Source organism: Bombina bombina, chromosome 2 (genome assembly GCF_027579735.1).
Source record: "Bombina bombina isolate aBomBom1 chromosome 2, aBomBom1.pri, whole genome shotgun sequence".
Lineage (NCBI taxonomy): Eukaryota > Metazoa > Chordata > Amphibia > Anura > Bombinatoridae > Bombina > Bombina bombina.
Window position 1 is genome coordinate 443,153,082 of NC_069500.1, and position 17,606 is coordinate 443,170,687.

The window sequence follows — 17,606 nt, forward strand, 5'->3', positions numbered from 1 at the left end:
TCTTGTTGTATAGTTTCTATTCCAGATGATTTTTTTTCTTTTTTTACTAGATTGGCAAGCAGTTTGCCCGATTTGTTCCCAAATCTGTATAACCTGGCTTGGAGTTTTAGGTCCCTCTGTGTCTCCCGAAAGACAGCAAAGGCGTCGCCAGTGTTCTTGGCTCTAATATATTTTGCCCAATTCCTGGGCGAGTTATTCAAGAGATAAGAGTTGTAGGAATTAATTATTGAATTGGTGATTTCTTTTTCTCTCAATCTTATTTTCCTCACTCTCATTGCACTGTAAGCTATTATTTCACCTCTGAGGACTGCCTTAGCTGCCTCCCAGAAGAGCAGAGGGGAGTCCATACAATAGGAATTATGTTGGACATATTCGTCGAATTTAGTTTTAAGCCAATTTTTAAATTTTAAGTCCGTTGTGAGGAATGAGGGAAAAATAAAGCGAATAGGTTTGTTTGTAAACTGACTCAGTTGAAACTCCAATTGTGTTGGACCATGATCTGAAAGAAAGATGGGGAGGATGCCTGTTTTTACTTCAAATTTACATAGAGAATCGCTAATAAGAAATAGGTCAATTCTGGACATAGTCTTGTAGGCTCTGGAGAGGCAGGTAAAATTTCTAACATCTGGGTTTTGACATCTCCAAATGTCCTTTACTGCGAGGTTCTGCTTAATTGATTTAAAAAATTTTGCTTCTAGATTATCTCTTTTTTGTTTGAGCAGTTTTGTTGGGTGTCTCATTCTATCCAACGGGCAGTCAGGAGCCATATTGAAGTCTCCACCCAGAACCAGATGACCCTCTTGCACGGAAAGAATCTTGGCCTGTATTTTAGACCAGAAAGCTGGGGCCAGTTTGTTGGGGGCATAAATGTTGCAAAGAGTAAAAATCTCTTTACCAATCTTTATCTTTAACAGAACAAACCTGCCCTGAGAGTCAGCCTCATTGTAAATGACCTCTAAATCTATTTGTTTTCCGATTAATATAGCCACCCCTCTCCTCCTTCGAACACCTGGGGAAAAAAAGATTTCCCTCACCCACGTGGATTTGAGTTTTAAGGACTCTTCTGGAGTCAGGTGGGTCTCTTGAAGGAATGCTATGTTGGTTTTTAATTTTCTCAAGTGCGTAAGGATGGATTTTCTTTTAATGGGGGTGGAAATCCCACCCACATTCCATGACACCAAATTAAAATTTGCCATTAAAGTTTAGGAAGGTAAAATGCTGCCTACAAAAGGTGGGCGAGGAGAGTGAAGATGCGAAGGGGAGGAAGCAAGACGGGGAGAGAGAGAGAGAGAGAGAGGGAAAAAAAAAAAAAAAAAGAAAATTTTTTTTTTTCTCTTCTCTTTTCTCCTCCTTCAACAGTCCAATTACTATTGGTACAGAGAGAAAAAGGAAGAGGAGAAGGAAACCAAAAAGGAAAAAGAAATAAAACATCACAGCACATAAGTTAATTTTAGAAGGAGCTATTGAGCTACTTTACTCAGATGATTGTTTATCTAACAGGTTTGATTCTTTCAAGAAATGTTCAGCCTCTGGTAAAGAATTAAAGACATGGGTATTTGTGCCTAGTGTCAATTTTAATTTTGCTGGGTAGATAATAGTGGCCTGATATCCTTGCTGAATAAGTTTGGAGCATGTTGGGGCAAGGGCTCTCCTCCTGGAGGACGTCTCAAAAGAGAAGTCCTGGAAGAGGAGAATCGCCGATTCATTAAAGGATATAGGTTGGTTTTTACGAAAAAGTTGTAGCAATGTGACTTTATCCTGAAAATTCAGGAGTTTCGCTATTACCGGCCTAGGCCTGTCATTCCCTTTGTTGTCTAGCCTGAGCTTACCTAGCCTATGGACTCTTTCAACTATGATCCTTGGGTAATTTGGTGGGAGTGAGAAGTTGTGGCATTGTTTCTGAAACAAACATAGCTAGGTCCTCGTGAGGCCCGTTCTCTGGTATGCCAATTATCCTTATATTATTCCTACGGGCACGGTTCTCAAGGTCTTCTAATTTAGTTTGCATTGTGGTGATAGATCGGTTTACTGCATCTAAGTTAGTGGTATGTAGTGTAGTTAAGTCTTCCAAATCTGAGACCCTCTGTTCAACTTCGCCGATTCTGATGGCGAATTGCCTGATTTCTTGTGAGAGTGATGCAAGGTCTTGCTTAATCTCAGCCTTAAGTAGATCAAAGTTTGGCGCCAGCGCCTCTAAGATTTTGGTGACCAGAGTTTGCATGTTGTAGGTGTCAGGTACAGGAGGTGATATGGCGGATGCTTGAGACTCAGGCAGAGTGTCTGCGGTATTTTTTGCTTTTCTGTCTCTTTGTCTTGCTGCCATCGTTGGCGAGGGAGTCTTAGGGTGAAGGTGAAAAAATTTATCCATGTGCCAATATGTGCGCAAGAAAAGGGAAAATAGTGAAGGAGGGGGAGAGTGATATTAGGGAGGTTCCTGCCCGTGTCTATTATGTGAATGTTATCATAGGGAAGTGAAAGTGAGAAGTGAGGGAAGTGAAACAGTGATATCAGTGAAACAATCTCTTATCAGTGTGCAAGGGGAGAGAGAGAAAAAAAAAAAAAAAAAAAAAAGGGGGGGGGTGAATTAGGGGGGCTAGCCCAGTGAAGTGAATATGGCTCGGTCGCACAAGCGATGGCGGCGGAAAGAAAAGAGGGGCAGAGTCAAGGAGTTGTTTTAAATCAATATAGAGCCTGAGAAAAGATAAAGCCCAGAAAACCCATAAATGCAAACTATGCATCGATCACCGTCTATAGCAGGAAAGAGAGAAAAAAGAAAAAGAATGCTTTTCTCTTTCCCTTCCCTCCCCCTCCTCGTTTAGCCGAACTCCCTGCTGTTTTAGGTAGATAAGCTAAGTTTGTCTAATGGCCTCTATTGGGCGGGAGACCAAGAGTGAGGCTTCCCTTAGTCCTAAAACGTAGAATTTATAGGTTTTACCCTAAGATTAGTAAGTGTAGTAATAACAAAAAATAAAGTAGGATTGAGGTGAGAGCCGTTTGTGGCAAATAGATTGTGTAATAGATTATATACAAGTGAAAGACATATTTAGTCAGTATAGTAAGTGGCCTGATTTATTCTAGGAGGGCCATATACAATATGTGATGAGGAAAATTATTAAAGATTGAGAATCGAAGGGTAGAGGGTTTCAAGAAGTGTGGTTTGACTGAATTCTAAGTTTATGCTTGTTGGAGGGGGTGAAAATATTTGAAGTTAATCTGAGAAGTCCAGAATTTAACAGAGAGCTTTGAATAACTTCGTCAGAAGATAGATATGTTGTAGGCAGTCAAAAGGTACTTTAAATATAAATCCTCTTTCTTAACCTGCTCATGCTCAAATGTACCCTTTCTCAATTTACTTCCACTTCGCTCCCTCCTCTCGCCTTCCACTTTCCCTTTAATAAGGGCTTTAAATTGCCCAGTAAGTTAAACCTTAGTACAAATATGTTAAATAGACCTTTGGAACATCAGTTGTTCCAACAGAACAATAATAACAAGCGCTGGGGGTGTGAAGGAGAGAAAAAAACAGGGAATAATTGTCAGAAGTACAATAAAGACAATAATATTTTGGAAGCCAGCAATATTCAGACAAAAAAGAGAATCTGTAACAGGAGAATTGGGTCAAAACAGGTAAGGAGGCTTTTTCCAAGGACCTCTGAACTTAATGGCTGAAAAAATAAACATCAGTTCATCCAGGCTTCTAAATCTGCAACCAGAAAATTAGGTCAAAACAGGTAAGGAGGCTTTTTCCAAGGGCCTCGGAACTTAATGGCTGAAAAAATAAACAACAGTTCATCCAGGCTTCTAATAATTAGCCTTTGACAGTCTTTACGTTTTAACTGATAATGATCCTTATATGAATAAAGGATAAGTTGTCTCTTAGTTTACTGAGAAGGCCCTTATTACTGTCAGTACCTGCTTCCCAATCACTTATTTCATTTAGCTCTTCGTCAGGCAGGCTGACTCAAACTCACCCCCTCCTGCAGTAGCTTTAGGTTGGTCTCGCTCCGTGTGTGCTTCCCACTTGCTGTGTTTGCTGAACCAGGCCAGCAAAGACGTCATCCGATGAAAACGACCTCCAGGTCAAGAGCCGCGCTCAGCTCCCCCCTCGCAGCACCGGTGGGGGGGGAGTGGGCGGCGCCGCGCCGAGCGGCCGTCACAACGCGAGGAAAAGATGCACAGCTGGGCCACACAGGTATACAAGCCCGTCTCCCCCGCGCAGCACCGGTGGGGAGGGAGAGGGACAAGCTCGCCACTACAAGACCCGCCGAGCGGGCCGCGGCCAAAGGCAGACAGACCGATACGTTGCTCGCTGGGAGAGGTAACAGAGAGGTGCAGAGAGGGGGGAGGGTCAAAAGTCCGTTAGAGTTCTTGGTACTGCAGACGGAAGCAGGCTGACAGAGTAGGGCTGTCCGTAGGAAAATATAGAATTGGGTCTATTAATGAGTAAGCAGACACCAAGTTAGTGCTTATGTGAGACAAGAAAAAGTAAGAGTAAAAAAAAAAAAAAAGAAAGTAGCTTAGGATTAAAGCGGTGGGATGGTAGACCACTGCTTAGGGTTCCGGAGTAGGTGATGTGACTGTCAAAGGTAAACCCCAAAGCAGGGGGTTAGCGCGAAGGAATCACCGCCAATTTCCAACAGACTGGAGAACCAAACTGAGCTACTGCTGTGTAGCTCCTCCTCCACCGGAACCGGATCAGGGCATGTCAGAGCCTACAGCATGTAATTTTAAACAACTTTCCAATTTACTTCCATTAAAAAAAATATGCACAGTCTTTTATATTTACAATATTTGAGTCACCAGATCCTACTGAGCATGTGCAAGAATTCACAGACTATACGTATATGCATTTGTGATTGGCTGATTGCTATCACATGGTACAAGGGGAGTGGAAATAGACATAACTTTGAAATTTGTTATAAAAAAATCTACTACTCATTTGAAGTTCAGACTAAGTGCTATTGCATTGTATTGTTATCTTGCATTTGTTGATTATGCAAATCTAATGTGTTGACTGGTCCTTTAAGTCTACGAAGGTGAGTCAGGATGGATTTCCATTTAATGGGGGAAATAACTCCTCCCACATTCCAAGCAAACAGTCTAAGGGTCATCGGTGTTCCCTATGGGGGTCTGAACACAGTGGACAACATGAATGTACTTGAAAATATAGGGTGTGTTACCTAGGTGGCTTTTAGAATGATACTGTGCTAGTGTCAGATTGTATCCAGTCCCAACAAAACGAGATCCCCGCAGTACAAGAGTAGAACAGACATATATAGTGATGGGACTTAAGGTCACTGATATGGTAAAAAGCAGATGAGTAAAGTTTTGGTACAGGGTGGTAATTTCCGCTAAAGCAAGAATATCACAAAACATGTTAAGGCTAGACCAATATTCTAGGTGTGCTAAGAAATAGACATTGTGAGGCCCACACATTGCGACAACCCTAGTCAAAAGCATCAACAACCCATATATGAGCACATAGATCGTTCCCATATCACCTCCCCCCTCAACTCCACAACAGCAGGCATGGTCAGTTCCATGTGTAAAGCACAATGGGTAGGATATGAGGGAGTCTGGATATTGTTGGTATTTAAATGGGGGATGGATAGGTAAAGCTAACCATACATAATGTTTACAGCCCCAGCGTGCCTGGTGTTTGTAGTCAAAAAGATAATAATTTATAATTATGGGTTTTTGGGGTAGGGGCTGTAGGAGACATGTAACAATTCAATTCAAATACCCCAGCAGACTAGAAATACAAATAGGGTTCTTGGTCCTTGTTAAGTTACTCGGGGAGTGTGGGCAATATCCAGGGGGACTGGGTAATAAGAACTTCAGTTGTCTGATACCTAATGTATTAATTGTAGACATGAGAAGTTGATCGCTAGGTTCTAAATAAACAACTTTCATAACATTAAGAACAAATAAACAAACTAAAACAATGATCAGTTTTGTTACTTCCATAAGGTAGGTAGGGGGCAAGATCTTAAAGGGCCAGAAGGTGGAGAGCTCCACTGGTTAAAACCCCCATGTTAATTCTAGACGATGGAAAGTAATCGTCAGTCCTAAGGTTAGTGCTGCGGAATCTGTTGGCGCTCTACAAATAACCGATAATAATAATAATAATAAGGTGGGCAACATTCATAACATTTAACATCATTAAACAATTAAGAACAATAACTGGTTTCTTCTTCAACCTGTAAAGGGTAGTAGACATTACATTTAACATCATTAAACAATTAAGAATAATAACTGGTTTCTTCTTCAACCTGTAAAGGGTAGTAGACATTAATGCACCAACAAAAAACATAATAAGAGTAATGGCTGTTTTCTTCTTCAACCTGTAAAGGGTAGTAGACATTAATGCATCAACAAAAAACATCAATTTTATCACAAACATGGTATACATATCTGTCCATGTAGCCTGGAGTGTCCACAGGATAGGGCAAAGTCCCAAGATGTAGTGTCTTCAGACACTCAAGTGACTGCAGGGTTCTTTTTCTGCAGACAAGTAGGCTTCCAGTGCCTGTGGGGAGCTAAAATATTTGGGGCCAGAGGCTGTTATCAGCCAGAGCTTGGCCGGATATAGCAAAGTCACTTGCCTACCCTGTTCATGTAGCCTCATACAGTGCGGAGCAAAGTCCTTACGCCTTTTGATGACTTCCATCAAGTAGTCTTGGAACAGGAACAGGCGTTGGGAGTCATATTTCACCTCCTTTTGTGTGCGGTAGGCTTGGAGTATCAGGATCTTCACTTGGAAATTTAAGCATTTGAAAATTACTTGTCTAGGATTGCTACTGGTGTTTGGGAGGGTTTCAGGGCCTACCCTGTGGGCTCTCTCCACATCTATAGGGAGACGGTCAGCGTGGACTCCTAGCAGTTTGGGGAAGGTCAGGGCCATGAATTTCATGAGAGCTTTGCCTTTAATCATTTCGGGGATGCAAACAATATGGAGATTATTGCAGAAGCTCCGATTCTCAAGGTCTTCAACCCTGTCCAGTAGATGTTGGTTTTGCCTAAGAAGTTGTTTAATTGAGACATCCGCACTAGACTGTTGGTCTTCCACATCTGAAATGTGATTCTCTGCAGCTGTAAGGCGGGAGGAGAAGTGTCTCACCTCACTGGTTAGATTGTCCACCCCTGCCTGCAAGGAGTCTATCTTGGGTAGGAAAAAGGATTTTAAGTCTTGCATAAGGCCTGAGTGGTCCACACCTTGCGAGCTAGAGGGGTCAGGATATTGGGAGATTTCTGAGTGTATTTCCGCCGTGTGGCAGGTTCTTTTGTCCACTGCTTTAGATTTGTGGGTCATTTTATTATCTCGGGTGGTATGTAGCTTCTGATCCACTTTCATGTGATTGGTAGAGATAGGAGATGACGCTACTCTGAGTAGCCCCACTGAAAGTATATTAGTGACGTGTGCATAGGCTAAAGAGGTGCTTTAGTAGTGTTAATAAAGATCAAGCTATATGCAGGTATTATATGTACAGTTCAAGTATCATGTAATAACAACAGCGGCCCACACAGAGCAATGTAACATATATCTTGCCTTATAGTGGTGGCACTAAATGGGTGGCTGTCAGCAGTATCCAGGCTATCTGATGTACTCCCACTAGTATTTGAAGTCACTGTATAATTGTATGTCTGGTCTTGTCTGGCACACTTTCGGGTAGTAATACATTACCTTATCAATGTCCACATGGCAGCATTCTGCAGCCCGCAAGGCCTGTCAGGTGGGATTGTAGAAGGTGTTCCTCAAGCAAGCCCTGGTATTGCTGCGTGTTGAGTGAGATCAGTTATTTCTAATGCTCCAAGATTCCAGAGGGGTTTCAGACCGCGTTGCAGCCCTGTCGCCACCCACGTGGCTAGTAGAGATAGTTATTAGCCAGGGCCTGATACCATACAGCGCAGGCAGTATTAGCCAGGGTCTGATACCATACAGCGCAGGCAGTAACTTTTTTGTGTTAGTAAAGTATTGTTCAGGCCGGAAACAGGGGCCGGCGTTTGTGTAAGGCAGGCTGAGCAGCTGCCTTAGGGTGCCTCAGCAAAGCAGCTTGATTAGTGAAAAATGTATGTGCACACAACGCACGGCACACTGTTCATTGACTGTCACTCAGGACACTGTCCAGACACTTCACACTTCACTTGCAGAAGTTCCAGGCAGCATTATGCATGGGCAGGGTCAGGAGGGCGTGTGTGGGCATTGGGCAGTTTAGAGAGCTCACTTGCGCATCGGCACAGCACTCTGCGTAACGGCCGTATATCTGGGGTCTGACTGTGCGTCACTCATATTTACAGAGTCTGTCTCTGTCAGTCAGTAAGTGTGGTGAGAGGCTGGAAGTGGAGGCGGCGAACAGCGGTGGAACTGTGAGAGGGAAACAAACGTGAGGATGCTGGCGCCTTATGACTGTTGTCACACTATGCGATTTTGACATTGAGTCTGAACCACAGACCTGAGGGACGCCCACCCCCAGATGGCCAGAGAGACCGGTGCCACTGCACTGTACTGAAGACAGTGAGAGAGGTTGACGTAGGTGGGTTGGCGTCTTATTTAATTTATAGGAATTCCTGGCTGTGGTGTGGCTGTATTATTATTTTGAATCATTACCATATTAAAGCTAATGCTATATAACACAGACCAGCCACAGTTTCCTTTTTTATATATATATATATATATATTTAATTTTAAAATCTAACAGCACCACTTTTTTCCCAACAACACTAGCACTTCTACACATCAGTCTGAGTCCCTATAGAACCTATGCATAATGCACATGATCACCTATGTGAAGAAGAACCCAGGTGTAATTTCTGGGTGGGGGGAGTGAGCTGCTATGGCTATGGTTGCTGCTTGCTGCTGGGAAAAAACATCAGTTCTGCATTAAATCATGGAGTGACATGGATTATGGTTAATACATTAAATAACAACTATAATATATATATATATATATATATATATATATATATATATATATATATATATATATATATATATATATATATATATATATATATATATATATATATATATATATATATACAGGAACAACAAAAAATGAAGACTTTCAGGATCGATTTCAACCAAGTGGTTTATTCAGGCATGGGTGATAGAACACTCAGTGGTATACAAGTTGAGGTGTTATTGACCTGACGCGTTTCGCGCATGTGCAATGCGCTTCATCAGAGATCATAGAGGTGTGTTCCACAGGTAAGGTAATAAACATTGTGTTGACCAATCAGGAGCATTTAAAATACATTTGACCAGGTGCTAGTGCTATTAAGCATATTTTTTGTGACAAGTAAATAAATAAAGTGGTTTAGTTTGTGCTAAAGTGCAAATATTTGGAATATTGTTTTCAAAGTGCATACTTATTAATACCAGCTTACATAACATTCCTTATCAAAAAATGATAATCTAAGAAAGAAAATATATATATATATATAAATTGTGAAAAAATGTAAAGAAAACAACCTAATAGGAATATGAATTAAGAAAAAATGGCGTAGATGTCTCTAATAGTGCCGCTGGGGTAAAGATTAAATATTTGAAAGTAAATAAATAACTGACTTAAAAATAAACAATAATGAAAAGTAAAATTGTTAATTAATATTAGTAACAATGACTAAGGGCTAATAGTAAATGTCAATCTTAATAGTTGGTAATGGGAGAAAAAGTTTACTATTTGAAGGCGGCCTATGCATAATGCACATGATCACCTATGTGAAGAAGAACCCAGGTGTAATTTCTGGGTGGGGGGAGTGAGCTGCTATGGCTATGGTTGCTGCTTGCTGCTGGGAAAAAACATCAGTTCTGCATTAAATCATGGAGTGACATGGATTATGGTTAATATATTAAATAACAACTATATACATATATAATATATATATATATATATATATATATATATATATATATATATATATATATATATATATGTATTATATATATATATATATATATATATGTATATATATATAAATTATATATATATATATATATATATATATATATATATATATATATATAGTACATATATATACTATGTGTGTATGTATGTGGGTATGTATGTCGGGTGGTATTGTCGGGGGTTTTTAAGGTGTCGCGGTGCAGCTTCGCCTGTGTAGACAAAAATCCTTGCACCGGCCCTGGCCTGAAAGATTCTTCAGCAACTTTAATGAAGTTCAAGTTCTCTGCCGTTATCTTATATATAGTTCAGGTACCATGCAGCAATAGAAGCCAATATCTAACAGCATAATACCAGCATCGCCTGTCTGGGTTGTCGATATTTAATTGATGGTGTGTAGTTATCGGCACTGTATGAATGGCGGTTGTATTCCCATTAAGATATGAGTCTATTATGTAATCTGTACAGTACCTCGTGGACGTCTAGTCTTAGACACCCTGCAGTCTATGATACAAGATTAGACAGGCTTGCAAGATATGTGTCTCTGTACTGTATCATCGAGTAAGTCCATGTAGTACTATGAGTAGAGCGAGGTCAGTCACTCCGCCTGCCTGCAGGTTCCGGAGAGGGTTTTAGGCCATGCTGCGGTCCTGCTGCCATCCACATGGCCAGTAAAGGTAATTATTATCCCAGACCCGCCACCGGGCAGCCCAAGCCATTACCTCTTGTCCCTCACAGAGGTAAATATTGAATACTCTCTTGTAGTAGCATAGCAGGAACTTGGTTGAGTCTCTTGCGGCGTGGCAGCCGCATGGTCAGTAAGTCGCATTGTACAACTGGGGACTAGGGTGGATGGAGAGCCCTTTACAGCAAGTGTGTCGGCTAGCGATGACCAGGTGTGTCTCCTAGCAAGACGGTGATCTGTGGGGGGCTGACTGGCAGTGGGATTGAGTGAAAAAATAACTTTTAGTTAGTAGAAGGCACGGAGCTCTTGCTATCCACCGCCAGTCAGCTGTCCCGCCCACCGGAAGTCATCTGTATCACATATTTTTAATGTTTCTGTAGTAGTTAGAGAAGTTGTGATGGAGAGAAGTCTTTGATTTAGTGGAATCCAACAACTACCTCCTAGACTGTTGTTGTGTGAAAGTGAGTGTTCCAGTAGTACCCATTCTTGATTTGATGTGTGTTTACACCAGTCTACAATTCTTGTGAGAAAAGTAGCCTGTCTGTAGTTTAGCAAGTTAGGGGCTCCTATACCTCTCATTTCCTTAGGGCGATATAGAGTGTTTGTGGCTACTCTAGGTCTTTTATGTGACCATATATGAAGGAGTTTAGCAATTTTTGTAAGCTAAGTACAGTATTGTCTGGGAGGAGAATAGGTAATGTTTGAAAATGTATAAGATCTTTGGGAGTAGGATCATTTTGATCGCTTTGACTTTCCTTAACCATGAAATCGGTTTAGATCCCCAAGTCCGTATCATGTTTTGTACAATGTTTTTTAGTGAAGTGTAATTTAGGGAAATTTTATCTTCCAAGGCAGGTGAAACATGTACCACCAGGTATTTAATGGATTTAGTTTGGGTACGGAAGCAGGATTTACATTGGATTGATTCCATTATATGAGATGGGAGGTTAATGCTTAGTAATTCTTATTTGTCAATATTAATGCTAAAATTAGATAGATTTCCATAGATTGACCTGTTGGGGACTTGGGGTTAGTCAGAGTCAAGAAGATATCATCAGCATATAACGAAATTTTATGTTCCCTGGGACCGATTTTGAAGCCTGAAATCTCAGTATTGTGTCTAACCTATGAGACTAGCGTTTCCATCACCATCATGAATAACAGGGGTGATAAGGGACAGCCCTGCCTTGTACCGTTGGCAATAGTAAACGCATCTGAGATGGAATCATTTAATCTAATTTTTGCTGTAGGGTTACTATATAGAGGGTAGATTTTACCTGTAGAGAATGTTGTAAAAATTGCCAGTCCAATCTATCAAAGGCTTTTTCTGTGTCCGTTGATAGGAACATGGAGGGGATTTGTTGGTTTTGTGCATATTCCATAAGGGTGATAATTTTCGTGGTGCTGTCTAAGGTGTCTCTTGATTTTGTGAATCTAGCTTGATTTATATGTATGATCGAGGGAAGAATGAAATTCATGCAAGATACCAATATTTTTGCGAATAGTTTGATGTCAACGTTTAAAAGGGAAATGGGACGAAAGTTGGCAGGGGTGGTAGATGGTTTGCCTGGTTTGGGGAGCACCACTACATGTGCCTCCAACATTGATGGAGGAAATGGTTTATCGTTAGATGCTTCATTAAATATTTGTGTAAGATGAGGAGCTAGTATAGTAGAAAATATGTGGTAGTATTTGATCATTAGTCCGTCTGGGCCCGGGCTCTTACCATTTTTTAAGGTCTTAATAGCTGATACCGTCTCTCTCAGGGATATTGATTCATTCAAGGAATCTGACTGTTCTGTGGATAAAGTGAGTAGTTGACATTCGTCAATATATTTTATTAAGTTATTTAAGTGTTCTGGTGTGTGAAGATTAGTTCTGAGGTTATATAGCGTTGTATAGTATTCATGGAACAATTTGAGTATATCTTTTGTAGTGTTCAGGGGTTTATTGTTTTGTTGACGCAGTTCTTATATGTAGGATTTAAATCTTTTTTTCTTTAGTGCACAAGCTTATAGTTTCCCGGCCCTATTGTTTTCGAAATAAAACATGCTATTTGTCTTTTAGCGAATAGCTTTGAGTTTGATCAGTTCTCCTCTTAGAACACATTTGTGTGCTTCCCATATTGTGCTGTTGTTGGTAAAGGAATGGGCATTCAGATCAAAATATTCTTTGATGGTATTGGACAATTTAAGTATTGTGTCAGGGTGGTCTAAAAGGGAGTCATCTAATTCCCATATGTATGGAGATAAAGGTGTGTCTGGCCAAGAGAACTTAAGTTTGACAGCCGAGTGGTCTGACCATGGAGTTGGGGAGATATCACATTGATGAATGTATGAAAGGACTTTTTGGTCTGTAAAGATGTAGTCTAATCTGCTATAGGATTTATTGAGATGGGAGAAGAAGGTGAAGTCTTTACTGTCAGGGTGTATGAACTTCCATGTATCATATAGATTGAGATCTCTCAATCCATTCCATTGTATCGTGGTGTTTTTTTGGGGGGACTTGGATTTTTGGATTCATACTGTATTTTTTAGGGGTTACCAGTGTGTTAAAGTCTCCTGCTAGATACATTGTCCTTTGGCTAGATCTAGGATTTTTTTGAACATGGATTGGAAGAATTGGGTCTGGGTGGTGTTGGGAGCATAAATATGAATTTGTGTTATGGGTCTGCCAAATAGTAGGCCTGGTAAACCTAAGAATATTCCCTCTTTGTCTGTAAGACAGTGGTGTAGAGTGAAAAGAAGCGATTTCTTAATTAATATACTCACACTGTTTTTCTTTGTTGGGCCAGAGCTGTGGTAGTGGGTTGTATATATTTTACCGAAATATCTAGGCTCTTTATGGCATTTAAAATGTGTCTCCTGTAGGAAGAGTATATCAGCCTGTCATTTTGTTAGGTCTGATATGGCCTTGGATGTTTTTTGGGGTGAGTTTAATCCTTTTGCGTTTTGAGTTATCAGAATTAAGTGTCTTTCATTGGTTAGTTTAGTGTACGTCGTAAAAAAGTGTAGGTTTTAGCTAGTAATGGTGGTGAAGAGTGAGAATTGTTATATATATACTAGTTACAAGGATAAATTACTGGCACTAGTCTTGAGGTAATAGGAATTAATGGAATAGTGTTGTTAAACACTTTCCGGTGCTACCCCCCAAAAAATATGATTAAAACGGGGATTTAGGGAAGAACCTGAAGTGGGGGTTTAATATTAGCACTCTTCCTATGTGATAAGTTAAAAAGTAACTTACTTTATTTAGCTTTAATAGTAAAATAGGAGAATAACAAATCCTTAAAGTACCAAAATTAGTCAAACAATTAGTACTTATAAATTATTATGTTATATCACCCCCCTGTTTCCTGGCCGATATCAGCAGGCCTCGGCTTCAGATGACAGGGGTGACTAACATATACATTTTAAAACAGTGCTAAAAGCACTATAGACACAAATGCGTTTCGGATGACTATGCAGCCTTTCTCAATGTGAAAATACAGACAAACCGAAGCCTTTGTGCTGCCCCTTTATATACATTTGACCTAAAAAATTACTATCCAATAAGATCTTTACATTCACTCAACGCCCCTAGTGTGGCTAATCATCGCCATGTTATGCGTCACTAGATGGGCGTGTAGTTCAGTCGACCATTGATTGGATATCGGCTTGTGACGTATTCTGTTTATGTTTATCCCGGGGTGGATTGACTGATTAGCGATCTAGCCGTAGCTGTCAAAGTTTTATATCCCGGTTAATGTGAATACATCTCACATTAGTGTAGATTGATGTTATGTCTAAGTCATCTTATAATACTTAGGTGGTCTACAATAATAGTGTTCAATGTGTACAACATCTATCTGTTGGATCATACGATCGCTATGTACCCTCGTATAGATATGCTTGTGGGTCAAACGCTCATTACATCTCAACATGTAGATATGCTTGCGACTGCCTTAATCGCTTTAGCATATATAATGGCCAGTAGTTAACTGTAATTGGTAGATAATGATTGTATCATACTCTAAATACAAGGTAAGACATCATGTAATAGGTTGATCTCTGCAACATTTGCGGCATCACTTTAACATATATGATGGCCAGTAGATAACTGTAATTGATAGATGATGATTATATCATATTCTACATGCAAGGTTAGATGTCATGTGACAGGTTGATCTCTTCGACATTTGTATTTTATAGTGGGTAATTACACTTGCCGTTTAATAAATTGCAACTAGGATACATAACGATTGGGGCGATTTTCTTTATTATCTTTACTTTGTGACATATATATAGCCCAAATAGTTCAATATGTACTAACTATTCATCCTATGACTTAGCCTTGCCCTCCTAGAGCAAAATTGATTCCAATAATGTTGTTAATTAACCCCATTATATCTTACCTGCAACTTAAACATGGAACGTGAATGCAATATTTGTCCACAATAACTGTGGTCTAATACAGGATGCTTGTGTATTCATTATTGTTTATGGGCAGAACATTAGTGGTGAATCTATGAATTATATACTGTGCTCCGTAATGTAATCATATATACCCATGTTGTAAAATTTGTGTATATAGGGCTGGAATTTAAAGATTAGTATTTCCAATTCAAGTCAACCCCAGTAATTCTGGTACAGATCGAAAAGAGTTAAAGATGAGAGATTAAAATCAATTCCACATACTCAACAAATTACAACTTTTATTAAATCATACCCATTGTTCCTCAGTGATTTATTACATTGTATGTCCAATTTGGTCTGGTTTTGTCAGTCGCTGATAATGAATATTGGTATTATAGGACAAAGCTATTCCAATATCTGGGTATTTTTTGGGTTATTCAGTAATATAGGTAAAACAGAATGATTTACTTATGCTATTGAGGTAAATATATCTTAAGCACTACTATTTCCAATACAGGTTCTAGTAAAAAGAAAGAACTTAGTTTATTTAATTATTCTTAAGAAAATCCTCTAAATCTAGCTTAGTCAAATTTAGCCTAAATTAGGCTGGTATACATGTGCGTTCCTCATTACTTGCATTAGTACACCACATCAAAGATACAAAATATTTATATTCTCTCCGATTAAAGTTCTTCCAATGATAGAAACACTTTTTTATAGATAGACCCAATAGTTATTTGCTTCATTCATTCCATTGGGCATAACTGTGTTAAGTTTAAAATTCCAATTAGTCTCTTTTTGGAGTAAGGTTTTTTCACAGTTACCTCCTCTGCTTAACAGAGGACCTAAGTAACATTCGTAATGCACAAAAAGATGTAGACAAAGGGAAACAGATAACCAGCATGGCCAGACACTTCCTTAAGTACCACGCAAGCAAAACAACATCCCTTAAATGTTGGGGTTTAGAGCAAGCTAGGTCAGGAATCAGAGGAGGTAACTGTGAAAAAACCTTACTCCAAAAAGAAACTAATTGGATTTTTAAACTTAACACAGTTATGCCCAATGGAATGAATGAAGCAAATAACTATTGGGTCTATCTATAAAAGAGTGTTTCTATCATTGGAATAAATTGAGCATATGAGTTGGTTGTTTGCACAAATAATATATATAATTTCTGATGTTTTAAATTAGAGTTATATAGGATCAATTGTAGGCTAAGTAGTTTAGTTGTACTGGTCTGAAAGTTAGTGGCTCATACTTTGATTTGGGAGATTATTGTGAGTAAAGTTAATTGTAAAGGTATATTTGATTTGCTTTGTAAAGAATATTGTAACAACATAAGTGTGTATCATTTGATTCATAATCTGGTTTCTATAAATATAATTCAATGTGTCTATAACTTTAACTTATTGTAAAGAACCTAGAAATAAATATTGTTTAATTGTTTCGTATATGCATTTTAATTGGAGGTTATTTTAAAGAATAAATTATTAAGTAAATTGTATCATAACCTAGCCATATACTGACAACCCAGGCCTCGGTTTGCCTGTACTTTCACATTGAGAAAGGCTGCATAGTCAGCCGAAAGACGTTTGTGTCTATAGTGCTTTTAGCGCTGTTTTAAAATTTATATGTTAGTCACCCCTGTCACCTGAAGCCGAGGCCTGCTGATATCGGCCAGGAAACAGGGGGTGATATAACATAATAATTTATAAGTACTAATTGTTTGGCTAATTTGGGTACTTTAAGGAGTTGTTATTCTCCTATTTTACTAATTAAACTAAATAAAGTAAGTTACTTTTTAATTGATCACATAGGAAGAGTGCTAATATTAAACCCCCACTTCAGGTTCTTCCCCAAATCCCATTTAGAGTGAGAATTGTTGCAATTTGGTGAAAGGTAATAAGTATATGTACATATGCCTGTATATGATTTTACAATGCTAAACACAAAGTGTAACATATAATAACAAAATTCTAATTCTAACAAAGAAAACAAGAACAACAAGTAATGCTAGAAAATCAGAAAGGAGACTCTCATCCTAACATAGGGCATATTGAGAGCATTGATGGGGATATGAAAATAGCAAACCCTATTAAAGTAAACATTTGTTTTTACCTAAATGAAAACAGAATAACTACCGCCTATCACAGAATCTAAAGGCCATTAGGAGAAACATACTGGCATAACTGGCCTTGGTTGTTTAATTGTTTCCTTTTGAACCTATAGATGAGAAAACCTAAGAAGTCTAGGCAACATTTTTGTATATGTATAATAACTTCAAAAGTTAGTAAATAGGGTTGTTGGTTCAGGGGGTGTTACCAGTTCAGAAGTCCTGGGGAGTTGAATGTTCATTCTGGAGATGCAGGTGCTATTAGGCTAGTTATAATGTCCTTTGATGGAGATGCATCATCGGTTTTATTATTATTTGTATGAGTGACAGTGGCTGTTGAGTTTTTAGGTTTTTGAGGTTGTGGAGATGAAGTGTTGACTTGTTTTCGGTCCATGGATGGTGGGTCAAGTCCTAGAGAGGTGCAAAAATAAGGAATGTCCTGAGGTGATTTGCAGTACAGGCGAGCATTGTTTCTGAGGACCTAGATTTGTGATGGGAATCCCCATCTGTAT